We start from the raw sequence: 11,966 nt of genomic DNA on the forward strand, positions 1-11,966 counted from the left end.
GTCCATGGGGTTGCAAAGAGTCGGACACGACTGAGCAACGTTACTTTATATAGGGCTTACCAGGGGCCACGTACTCTTCTAATTGCTCTACAAATAACGAATTTCTTGAGCAAGCAACCTATGACAAACCTGTGAAGTAGCTATTCCAGGCACACAACCTGTTTTCTAAAACTCTTCAATCAGATGTGTTTCAGAATTCAGACATTGTGGTACTTTTGAAAAGTCAAACAGCATATTATGGAACTGGTATCATTGGGCTGGGGCAGCAGCCTGTCATCAAAGTCAGTTGTTGCAGTAAAATGGAAGAATATTCTAAGCGGAATAACACCATAAATATTCCCAGTTCCATTCATGTCAGGTTTTGTCCTCATATCCTTATAGTCAAGTCAGGTTTGGCTGCCAAACAAATTATTTGAAAACGACAAAACATGACTTCCAGTTTCCAGAGCTTTGGAGATTTCAGTAAAGTGAAATATTATTTCCATTTTGCACATGAGGAAACCGAAGCACAGAAAAATTAACCAGCTTAAGTTCATTCTCAGTTGGGGAAGAGAGGGTCAAACCTAAGTATTCTTGACTCCTGAGCTCCCTACTTTTAGGTGTTTTTGCCCTGCTGAACTCAGCCTCAACAGCCGTATTCACAACCTGTGCAAAGCACAGTGTATCCAGAGCATGGTGAAGAATCAGGAGCTGATTACAATGCTCAGCAAGATTTCAGTATGTTCCATGCTGGAGCACGGGGTTAGACTCTAGTCCTGCTGGAGAATGTGTGACTCTGGATAAACGTACTTGTTCTTTATCTGAATTTTAGAATTGAGCCTGTAGCCTCGAGAAGAGGAGACACAGTTGAGCTATTAAGGAAACAGATGTTCTGTGGCTTGGCGATTTGGGGCCAAGGTGAGGAAAATTCTAGGATGGTTCAGGTTTCTGCCTTGGATGGTGGTTCTCATCACTGAGCTAAAGAAAACACTGAGAAACAGGTTTAGGAAGAAAGATAATTAACTCCACTTGGGGCCACAGTGAGTTTGAAGAGCTCACAGGACATCCAGGGACATGGTGGTGGTCACTAGATATTTGAGCTTCAAACTCAGTGGAGAGAGTCGGCATCAAAAATATGAACTTCTGGGACTTCCCTGCTGGGTCCAGTGGTTAAGCATCTGCCTTGCAATGCAGGGGACATGGGTTCAATCCCTGGTCCAGGAAGTAAGATCCCACATGCCACAGAGCAACTAAGCCCGTGTACCATAACTACTGAGCCCACACACCTAGTACCCATGCTCCGCAACAAGAGATGCCATGGCAATGAGAGGTCCTCACACCACAATGAAGAGTAGCCCCCACTCTCCACAGCTAGAGAGAGCCCGTGTGCAGCAACGGAAGAAGCTGTGCACTGCAACAAGTGTAACCCCCAAATATAAATATTAAAATTAATTTGAACAAAACAATATTCAAAAAAATACAGACTTCTGAGTCCTCAGCCTTAGGAATATGGAAAGGGAGACCACATATAGACTCAGGAATGGACCACTGACAGTGGGGCCCTGAAGACAATGACTAACCCACAGATACAGAAGAGTCTGAAGGGAATTGAGAGAAATGGCAAAGACAAAAAGGGAGAAAATCAGGTGCTAGAGGTGTCTCTAAAGAGGAAATTACAACTGGAAGAGCTGGACAATACGGCTTCTATTGTGATACTTTAGGAAGTTGACTTCCCCACCAATGAAGTATTTTTTAAAATATATGTGTATATGTATAATTAAGATAAATATAGATAGATAAATTGAGTTATATATCAAACATATTGGAAATATTTAGCAAATATGGAAACAATCTCATAAAGACTCTACATCTAATTTCCAATTTATAGGAAGTTTGAAGACTAGACTAACATAAGACTCTGGGAAGACAATGAACCAAATCCAGAATTGGGAAATTTAATAAGACAGAAAACCCAGTTTATTCAGCAAGTGGACTACTATAAAGTGTGTGTTGGAGAAGGGGTCATGGTGCACAAGGAACTGTCAATAAAATATTTTTAAGGTTCTGATCTGTTGAAGACAACTCCACAGCTGAACTCATATGATGTGTGGGGTTTCCTTTAAAGAATGTGTGCCAGTGGCAGAGCATGTGAGAGAGAACACAGCGGGCAAAATGCTGACAATTGTTGAAGTAGGGTGATGGACACATGGAAATTCATAATGCTCTTTTCTGTAGCTTTCTGTTTGAAAATTCCATAATAAATTTTTAGAAAATGAAATCGAATTTGAAGGAAAGAGATTAACAGTATTGTCACAGAAAGTTCTGGTAAATTAAGAATAGACCCAGAGGGATGGTACGGGGAGGGAGGAGGGAGGGGGGTTCAGGATGGGGAACACGTGTATACCTGTGGCAGATTCATGTTGATGTATGGCAAAACCGATACAACACTGTAAAGTAATTAACCTCCAATTAAAATAAATAAATTTATATTAAAAAAAAGAATAGACAAGTAGAGTTTGGCTTAACAATCTAGAAACCACTGTAACCTAAAGGGCCTTAAAGCAATTTCAATGGAAAGGTGGGGAAGAATACCAGTTTCTATCAAAAGCTAAGATCTTGGGGTTGGGGGAAGACTGCAGCATGTCTAAGGGACATGGGAGCCAGTCTGAAAGATCTCCCAGTGGCCAAATGGAACAACTTAAGCAACAAAATCTATAACAGAGAATTGGATTATAACCCAAAGTGTAAAAGAGATATACATGACTTCATACTGATAAGTGATGGCATAATAAAGAAGGAGAAGAGACAAATCTTCCAGAAGAATTCTAAATAATGGCTGTAGCTCTGCCCCTTCTAGAGGTCTGACCTTACTCTTCCTCCCCTCCCCTTCCTGACTTTCTCCCTCCCCAAAGAACAGGGAAGAGAAAAGGGGAAATAACAACTTTCAGTGGAAAAGCTTCACCGACACCACATTATGCACATGCGCAAGCTCAGCATCGCCAGTGGTAAGTTCTTCGGGTACCATGTTACCATGTGCTACTACCTGACGTCTCAGAACCTGCAACCCCAGTCTCACCATGAGAAAACATCAGAGAAACTGAAATTGGGGGACATGCTAGAAAATACCCAACTAGTCCTCTTCAAAACCCTCAAGGTCGTGAAAAGCAAAGAAAGATGAAACCTGTCAGAAGAGACCAAACAATTGCATCATGGGATTCTGGTTGGCTCTTGGAGCAGAAAAAGGGCATTATGTGGGGAAGATGGTGAAATCCACATCAAGTATGCACCAGTGTTCATTTGACAAATGGCCCGTGGTTAACCCTAACTATGGAAGAAACTGGGTGAAAGTTTACAGGAACCATATTATCTTTACAACTTTTCTATAAATCTAAAATAATTCTGAAATAAAAAGGGGTTTAAAATAAAAATAGGAATTAAGTACAGGTTTTTCTAAAGAAAGAATTTACAAAGCCTCTTTCCTTCCTTCAGAGTGCTGTAGAATCTGGCACTAGGACACCAGAATGACAAGGCCGAGGGCAGAGTTGAAGGACCCGACCTTTTTTTATTAGGTACCTGATGTGTGTAGTGCTGGGCAGTTTATACACATTACCTGCCTGTTTCTCCTAACAACCTGAAAAAAGCAGCATCCCCAATTATCTAAAGAGCAAATTGATTCAAACTAAGAAGAAGAAACATGCCTAATGGCTGGGAGGTTGAATGGAAATGGTGAGGGGTGACTGCAAGTGGGAGCAGGGTTTCCTTTTGAGGTGAGGGAACTGTTTTGGAACTTGGAAGAGATGGTGATGAAGCAACACTGCAAATGTACTAAATGCCACTGCATTGTTCACTTGAAAATGGTTACTTTTATGTGAATTTCAGCTCTGTGAAAAAAGGTGCAATACTTACTAAAAAGGTTGAGAAGCTGTGGTCTGGGGATGGTGAAAACACCTGGAGAGCGATGTGCAGAAATCACGTGGTATGTAGTAGCTCTCAATTTCATGTATTGCCAAAGAACAGTCCCACAAATAAGTATTAGTATATGACTGAACACTACTAGTCCATAGAACAAACACGGTGTGAGAAACACCTTTTCATTGAATGAGGCCTCATTTGAACAAGAACAATGTTGGGGTCTTATTTGGCTACGAGTGCCATAGAAGCCACCCTCATGGCTTCAGGAAATAGAAGAGGACCCAAGACCTGTTTGAAGAGAAGCTGTCTGGGGGCTCAGTCTATTCCTGGAATGGGTATATCAGACAGTATGTAAATGGCATGGCACACACTTCGGGTAGAGTAACCTACAGTGGCAAGAAGCAGAAATTTTGGCTGTGTATGGGATACAGAATGGAGATCAATCCATCAGAGTCCTAAGGTTCTCAGACCTGGTGGTATACAGGGATCGCTTGGATCCATTCCAGCCAGTTGAATCAGCATCACCAGCAGTGAGGCCCAGGCACTGCTGTTGGATTGAAAGCTCTCTCGGTGGTCCTGATGTGCAGCCAGGGTTGAGCCCTCTAGCCTAGATCAGCTGTTCCCAAATATGATGTCAGAACCTACTGATATTCAGTTTGTGGTGCCGTCTTATCCACTCTGTATCCAAGCTTAGCATGTGTAGGAATCACCTGGTGAGTTTGTTACAACCGATCTCTGGGTCCTGCCATCCGATTGTGATTTAGCAGTCTAGGGTGGGGCCCATGGAACTTGCATTGGTACTAAGTTCCCAAGTGACGCTGGTGCTGAGTGGCAGTGATGTAAGCACGTCGATACACAATAAAGGCAAAGTCTGCAAACAGTTTGCTTTCTTCAAGGATATATAACAAAAGTAGATTCAAGTGGAAGGGGGACAGTGTGGTGGCTTAAGGGCAGCCACACCAGGGATCACAAGTATCCCACGGCTTTTCATCCTTCATAGCATGTCCATCATGATGGTGAGGTCATGAATCCCTGGGCGAGAGTCAGGGGTTCATGAAGGTGAGTAATGAATGACCCAGGGAAGAAGGGTCTTCCATGCTAGACTACGGACTCTGTAAACAACTGCAAGTTCTTTACAAAGGCCTGGACTGAACAAAGCCATTTCTCAAGAAGATGTTCGCAGTATCCGTTTGAAGGCAATTACAGTAATGGGAATGAATGGGGCTTGCCTAGAGAAGTGGCAGTGGTACTGGAGACAGAAGATGGATGCGAGAGACGGGCATAAATGGCAACTCCATCCTTCCAAGTGCTCAAGTGACTTTCTCTTTGGCTTCTCCAACCAATCCAGTAGCAATTCTGTTGGCACTGCCTACTTGTCACATTGTCCCTGGGTTCCGGGTCCCGCCACCACCATCTCTCACCTGGGTTCACTCAGTGGCTTCCTAATCACCCTTCCCCTCCTACAATCTGTGCTTAACACACTTCCTACAGAGATGCCTCTAAAATGTAAGCTGGATCACAGCACTTCCCTGCTCCCATCTCATTTACAATAACAAAGCAAGTCCTCCCAGTGTACTCAAAGGCATGGCAAGATCTGGTCCCCGCTCATCTTTCTGAGGGCTTCCCTGGCAGCTCAGTTGGTAAAGAATCCACCTGCAATGTAGGAGACCCCAGTTCGATTCCAGGGTCAGGAAGATCTGCTGGAGAACAGATAAGCTACCCACTCCAATATTCTTGGGCTTCCCTTGTGGCTCAGCTGGTAAAGAAGCCTCCTGCAATGCATGAGACCTGGGTTTGATCCCTGGGTTGGGAAGATCCCCGGAAAAGAGAAAGGCTACCCACTGCAGTATTCTGGCCTCGAGAATTCCATGGACTGTATAGACCATGGGGTTGCAAAGAGTCAGACACAACTGAGTGACTTTCACTTCACTTCATCTTTCTGACTTGGGTTCGGTTTCCTTGCCCACCCTCTCATCTCCTAACCCTTTCTAGGACCTTGCGACTCAAACTGAGGCCTCTGGACCAGCAGCGTCAGCATCATGTGGGAACTTATTAGAAATGCAGAGTCTCAGGTCCTGTCCAGGCCTACTGAATCAAAATCTGCATTATAACAAGAGCCCAGGGGTATTCTACACATCACCATGGGAGGCAGGATCCAATATAGCCTGACACACTGCTGTCCACAGGATTCTGCTTTTGTCAGTCCTCTACCCAGATGGCTTACCCTGTAAGGATCAGTAAGTATCACAAGAGTCCTTCCCTCCCATTCATATGACACCCTCTCAATGTCCTATTTAAAGTTGCAACCAACTCCACCAGGAGGCACTTCGTAAGCTCTCCATGCTTTTTTTCCCCGCCCCAAGCACTTACCACCACCTGAAAATTGTGGCCTTCAGGGAGTGGAATCAGGTGTGGCATGACAGGGGCTAGATCTCTGACTTTCCTGAGTCTGTCTTACAGAGTTCTTTGACTCTAAAACTTTGTTTGTGTGTTGAGGTTAAAAATTGCCAGAGAGTCTGATTCCACATGTAAGGAGGCTGGGAGTCAGGGCTCCATCTCAGGAACAAGTAAAAACTGAGCAGACTGAAAAATCAACAACTCTTCTTGGGTCTTTAAGAGGGGAGGACACAGAGCAACTTCTGCCCGCAGGAATGGAGACAAGAGCGAATAAATGACTCACAGCTACCATGGCAGAGGCTCGGAATAGAAACCTCATAGGAACAAGTGTCGGGTAGGAAAACACGAACTGTAACTAACAAATTGCCGGAAGCTCAGTGTGGAAAAGTCTGAGGGTTAAGAACTCCAGTGGGTCCAATGATTAGAGGGCCCCCACACTACACGGTGGTATTTCTCTCCAGGAATTTGACCAGACTCCCGCAGTAAATACTGGAGAAAGATCCCCTTGGGTTTCCACCAGGGGGGTAAAAAAAAGGAATCTTTTTTGGGGGAAGATAATTGCCTTACAATGTTGTGTTAGTTTCTGCTGTACAACGAAGTGAATCAGCTGTATGTATACATACATCCCTTCCGTCTTGAACCTCCTACCCGCTCCATCCCATCCCTCTAGGTCACCACAGCCCACTGAGCTGAGCTAGCTCCCTGTGCTATTCAGCAGCTAAAAGGAATCATTTTGAAATAAGCCAGGGTCCTTTTTTTTCTTTATGAGGCCTGCCCTGGGGAAAATTATTTAACCAGAACCTAACCTATGGGGATATTTTTAGCAGGGCCTAACTGATCTGGGAATGGGAAATATCCAATTCCAGCCATCCTGTCCACCTAAGGGAGGGAAAAAAACTGAGAAGCATTTGTGAAGTTCACCATCCATTGACCTAGGGTCATGAAAAGGTCGAGACACAATTACCGGAGAATTCTTCCCCTCCCACGACTCCTAACCACAGGACTGAAGGTCCACTCTCGGCATTTCCTTTACCAGGTACATCATGTCCAACGATCAGGGAAAAATTACAAGGCACATCAAAAGGCAAAAAGCACAGTTTGAAGAGACAAAGCAACCATCAGAACCAGACATAACAGGAACATTGGAATTACCAGCCCAGGAATTTAAAACAACTCTGATGCATATGCTAAGAGCTCTAATGGATAAAATAGAAAACATTTAAGAACAGCTGAGCAATGGAAGCAGAGAGATGGTAATGCTAAAAAGAAATGCTAGAGATCAAAAAACACTGGAACAGAAATGAAGAATGCTTTGATGGGCTTATTAGTAGACTGGACACAGCTGAGGAAAAACAACTCTGAGCAGGAGATCAATAGTGTCCTCAAACACCAAAAAGCAAAGAGAAGACTGAAAAGAAACAAGAACATAATATGCAAGGTCTGTGGGACAACTGAAAAAGGTGTACATGCATGCTCAATCATGTCTGGCTCTTCGTGATCCCTGGACTGTAGCCCACCAGGCTTCTCTATCCATAGGTGTAACATACATGAAATTGGGAAAACTAAAACTTGGCATATCATCCTCAAATTACAGAAAATCAAAGATAAAATCCTGAAAGAAGCTAGAAGATAGAAACAGCTTTTCTATAGAGAAACAAAGAATTACATCCAAATTCTCCAAATTCTCTGCAGACACCATGAAAACAAGAAGAGAGTGAAGTGAAATATTTAAAGGTTTGAGAGAAACAAACTTGCAGTTCCCTACCCAGAGAAAGACATTCTCAGGCAAACAAAAATTGGGTGAAAAACCCTCATTGCCGAGAGACCTGCCTTGCAAGAAATGTTAGAAGTTTTTTGGAGAGAAGGAAATACAGGTCAGAAACTCAGATCTACATGAATAAAGGAAGAACATCAAAGAAGGAAAAAGAGATGGTAAGACAAAAACTTTTTTATTTTTCCATTTGATAGTTGGGTTATTCTGATGCAATTTCATTGTTTAAGGAACTATGGTTATACTAATTGGTTCATTTTCATCCTGAAGAAAACTAAGAGCCTCTATGTAACAGCCTCTGTCTTATGTGATTTTGTCAAATTCAAACATGACTCTTTGGCTGGTTAAAAAAAAATAATATATATATATATCGTGATAAGATTTTTTTTCTGGAACATTTTTTAAGCCTTCAAGTCGTTTGGAAACATTTGCCTATTTGCATATTCTTCTGGGGACAGCCTTTCAGAGCATTTATCCCACCTGTACTGAAAATCGCCTTTCTCCCAGCTGGTGGTAGTGCAGCTTGATGGAGGTGATCAGGGAAAAATGAAGAGTCAGCAAGCTTTACAACCTACTTCTAATTCTCTTAATTAGTAGACTCTGAGCCACCCCAGCTCCTGCCTAGTCAGACCTGCAAATACGTGGCCAAAAAGCAGGATTGTAACTAGTACCAAGTGTGTGTATGTTAGTGGCTCAGTTGTGTCCTACTTTATGCAACACCATGGACTGTAGCCCACCAGGTTCCTCTGTCCATGGGATTTCCCAGGCAAGAGTACTGGAGAGGGGTGCCATTCCCTTCTCCAGGGGATCTTTTCAACCCAGGGATCGAACCCACATTTCCTGCACCGCAGGCAGATTCTTTACCGTCTGAGCCACCAGGGAACCCCCAACGAGTACCAAAATACATTATAAATCAAATAGAATGTCTATCAGAAAGAGAATCAGGTTGTGCTTCCCATTCCCACTCTTACTTTAAGATATCTGTATATTTAAGTTCACAGGGGACTTAGAAACCTGTTCTGCTTCAAGCAAAACTTTGGAATGTCTGAGTACATTCATTTTGCATGGTCACAGGGAAGTGTCTTTGGGAAATGGTGCAGTATGTCCCCCCAAAATGGATGGTGATTAGCAATACAGTTGGTGTGTGAACAAGTAATGTGTGAAACGTGTAGAGCATAGAGGATGAGCCTGATCATGGGCTAAAAAATAATTCTGAAATGTGATCACTGGAAAACTTGAGCTAATTATAAAGGAGGAAACAAAAGTCATTATTTAACAATGTCTTGTTAAGCCGGGCTTCCCTGGGGGCTCAGATGGTAAAGAATTTGCCTGCAATGCAGGTGACGTGGATTTCATCCGTGGGTGGGGAAGCTTCCCCTGGAGAAGGAAATGGCAACCCACTCCAGTATTCTTGCCTGAAGAATGCCATGGACAGGGGAGCCTGGCGGGCTAGTAAAGAGTCGGACACAACTGAGCAACGAACAATTTCACACTTGTTAAGCTATACAGGTGCCTCTTTTGGAAGCTGAATTCCGACATGGATCTAACTTAAAAGTTTCTTTTTACTTTTCATTTTACTTAAAATTTCTAAAAATTTTTAATTGTGATACAGTTGATGTATAACATTTGTTTTTTGCATCCAACATAATAATTTGATGTATGTATATAGTGCAAAATGATGACCAGAATAAGTAGTTAATGTCCATCACCTCACAGTTACATTTTTATCTTCTGATGAAAATTTAAGACTTACTGTCTTAGCAAATTTCAAATATACAATACAATATTATCAATATTAGAATTAATCAACTGTTAACTATAGTTACCATGCTGTACATTACATCCCCAGGACTTATCTTACAACTGAAAAGTTTGCTCCTTTTGACCCCCTTCACCTACTTTGCCCAGCCTCCATTCCCTACTTCTGGCAATCACCAATCAGTACGTAACTATTTGTTCATGAGGTTTTTTAGATTTCACATGTAAGTGAGATATATGATATTTGTCTTTCTCTATCTGACTTATTTCACTTAATACCCTCAAGGTCCACCCATGTTGTCGAAAGGGGCAGAATTTCCTTCTTTTTATGGCTGAATAATATCCCATTTCATATTTATACACTTTCTTATCCATTCATCTGTCACCACATAGTTGGTTTCCACGTTCCAGCTATCATAAATAATGCTGCAGTGAATGTTAGTGTACAGATGTCTACAAGATAGTGATTTCATTTCCTTTGGATCTGCCCCCAAAGTAAGATTGTTAGATTATATGGCAGCTCTGTCTTTAATTTGGAGTGGAACTGCCACTGTTTTCCACAGTGGTTGTGTGAATTAATCTCCTGACTAACGTGCAAAAGAGTTCCTTTTCTCCATCTCCTCGTCAACACTTCTTATTTCTTGTCTTTTTGATAACAGCCATCCTGACAAGTCTGCGGTGATGCCTCATTGTGGTTTTGATCTGCATTTCCCTGATGGTTAGTCATGTGGAGCACCTTTTCATGTTCCTGTTCGCCATTTGTAGGTCTTCTCTGGAGAAATGTCTATTCAGATCCTCTGCCCATTTTTAAATCAGATTGTTTTCTGAGTTGTGTGAGTTCCTAATATATTTTGGATATTAGCCCCTTTTATGTGATTTGCAAGTATTTTCTCCCTTTCAGTAGATTGCTATTTCATTTTGCATATTTCATTGCTATTTGCTATTTTCATTAGTTTCCTTTGCTATACAGAAGCTTTCTAGTTGGATGTAGTCCCACTTGTTGATTTTTACTTTTGTTGTATTTTGTCATCAAATCCAAAACAAAATCATTGCCAAGACCTCTGTCAGGAAGCTTGCCCCCTATGTTTTCTTCTACAAGTTTTATGGTTTCAGACTTTACACCCAAGTCTTTAATACATCTTCAGTTGATTTCTGTGTATCGTGTAAGATTTTACCTTTTAGCTTATTTTTTACTTTTAGTTTTTATTTTTCTTATTCTTAATTGATCTAACAGATAACAGTTGAAAATAATAGCACCTATGTATTTGATTGCATATGGGTATATATATATCTTGTGTGTGTACCAACATTGCTGGTAGAAATATCAATAACCTCAGATATGCAGATGACACCACCCTTATGGCAGAAAGTGAAGAAGAACTAAAGAGCCTCTTGATGAAAGTGAAAGAGGAGAGTGAAAAAGTTGGCTTAAAGCTCAACATTCAGAAAACTAAGATCATGGCATCCGATCCCATCACTTCATGGCAAATAGAGGGGGAAACAGTGGAAACAGGGGCTGACTTAATTTTTTTGGACTCCCAAATCACTGCAGATGGTGACAGCAGCCATGAAATTAAAAGACGCTTACTCCTTGGAAGGAAAGTTATGACCAACCTCAGTTCAGTTCAGTTCAGTCTCTCAGTCATGTCCGACTCTTTGCGACCCCATGAATCGCAGCACACCAGGCCTCCCTGTCCATCACCAACTTCCAGAGTTCACTCAGACTCACGTCCATCGAGTCAGTGATGCCATCCAGCCATCTCACCCTCTGTCGTCCCCTTTTCCTCCTGCCCCCAATCCCTCCCAGCATCAGAGTCTTATCAGGTTGGTCATAACTTTTCTTCCAAGGAGTAAGCGTCTTTTAATTTCATGGCTGCAGTCACCATCTGCAGTGATTTTGGAGCCCCCCAAAATAAAGTCTGACACTGTTTCCACTGTTTCCCCATCTATTTGCCATGAAGTGATGGGACCAGATGCCATGATCTTCGTCTTCTGAATGTTGAGCTTTAAGCCAACTTTTTCACTCTCCACTTTCACTTTCATCAAGAGGCTTTTTAGTTCCTCTTCACTTTCTGCCATAAGCGTGGTGTCATCTACTCAGACCAACCTAGACAGCATATTGAAAAAACAGACATTACTTTGCCAACAA

This window comes from Budorcas taxicolor, chromosome X (assembly GCF_023091745.1).
Source record: "Budorcas taxicolor isolate Tak-1 chromosome X, Takin1.1, whole genome shotgun sequence".
Taxonomy (NCBI): Eukaryota; Metazoa; Chordata; class Mammalia; order Artiodactyla; family Bovidae; genus Budorcas; species Budorcas taxicolor.